Consider the following 1,800-nt stretch of genomic DNA (forward strand, 5'->3'; position numbering starts at 1 on the left):
TTATCAGTTTTCTCAGTTCCGAGCTTGAAAACGCAAATCTTCTCTTGAATAGCGCTGTCATTTTTCTTTCAATGAAGCCTCTAGCCCCCACTGCCAGATGGTAGTACTCGACAGTCCATCCCTGTTCTCTGCACTCTTCGATTAGTTTCTCGTATCTCTTCTCCTTTCGTTTCTCTGCATTGTCGATGTTCTCTCCCCATGGTACTGTCAGTTCTAGCAAGATTCCTATTCTCCGTTCTGTGTTCCATATGACTAAGTCTGGTCTTTTTGTTGTTTTTATAAGTGGAAAAATTGCTAGACTTCCCAAATCCGTGGCCAGCTCACACCTGCTTGATTTATATTGGTCGAAAACAACGTCGACAGTGAAGACGTTCAACAATTGTTTCTAATTTAGGCACAAGGCCTGCAGTTTTGAAGGGTGGGGCTAGTTAGTTACATCGACTGGTATTTCATTCTACCGACCCTGACATAACTTGAACTCAGACATAAAGCGTTGATATAAATACTGCAGAACATTGTTCTCGACACAAACGATTCTATCAATCCACTCCCAAAGTATTCTATCATCATAATTATGTAATAGGTCAAAGGGATAAGTCAATTACATCCACCCCCAGTGCTCAAATGGTACTTATTTTATCGACCCCGAAAAGATGAGAAGTAAAGTCAGCCTTAACCTTGGCGGAATTTGAATGGACTAAACTAAAATAAAAATACACGCTTACTTATCTTCCGAAGATAGTCTACAAACAAAAAACAAAAAAAATATCCCTCTCAAACAGTAGTCCCTTGAGAAATCCTCCACAGTGAATCACCTATTGTCATCAAGAATCCAGTAATAACAATAATCTACAGCTGCAGATGATAATAACAGTAGAGTATAGACCTGCAGTATCTATTTTCTTTTATGTTTAGAGTTCGAATTCCATTATGACTGAATTTCCCTTTCATTGTTCTAGAAACAACCAGTGATGTACTAGAGCAAATTAAATCAACTACGTTCCTTTCCACAAAATCTGAAACTTTATACCAATAACGATAACGATGTTTTGAGGTGGGGGATACTGTTGCTGTTTAACTTCAAGTCAATCTTGTTTGAGTAAAGCTTTGATCAGCGACATTCCATATTTGACTACGATTTGCTTTATCGACTACAGAAGGACGATTGGCAAAAGCAAGCGCAACGGGATTTTAACTCAAACCGTAGCGTGACGTAACTAAATACAGTGAGGCATTTGTTTTTTTCTAACGTTTCACTGATCCTGTCGATTTTCCTAACCTACCGCTTTAATATTAATATTGTTTGTTTTATGCCGATAATACACGCACGCACTGGTTCAATTTCATTTCCTTGTTATTCGTCAGTTGGTTAACTATTTAACCAAGTAACTAATCGATCGTTTGATCAATTATTTGGTTAACTAATCAATCTGTTATGCTTGTCAAATGTCCTTTCGACGCCATTCGCGACCTCTTCAATGGCGTGCCCTTGTTACTCTAGGTCAGGTTTAGGTCTGTCCGCCTTTCTATCTCTTAGTTTTAGATTCTATATTTATGTAGTTGTGGGCATGTGAGTAGGAATGTACGCGGGAATGGAAGGGAGTTCACATCAAGAAACTTGCAAGCCATATACAAAAACGAAAAATTGGTATAAATTTTCCTTATTTAAAATGCAAGGAGAGTGAAAGAGGAACTGCGTGCAAGGCTTTTCGGGTTTTAAGTTCAGGAAAATTGAAGTATAATTGTGTTTAGTGTTCTGTACTCCTAATAGTTTCTTCACAACTAGCTTAATAGTGAAAA

Source organism: Octopus bimaculoides, chromosome 2 (genome assembly GCF_001194135.2).
Source record: "Octopus bimaculoides isolate UCB-OBI-ISO-001 chromosome 2, ASM119413v2, whole genome shotgun sequence".
NCBI classification, from domain to species: domain Eukaryota; kingdom Metazoa; phylum Mollusca; class Cephalopoda; order Octopoda; family Octopodidae; genus Octopus; species Octopus bimaculoides.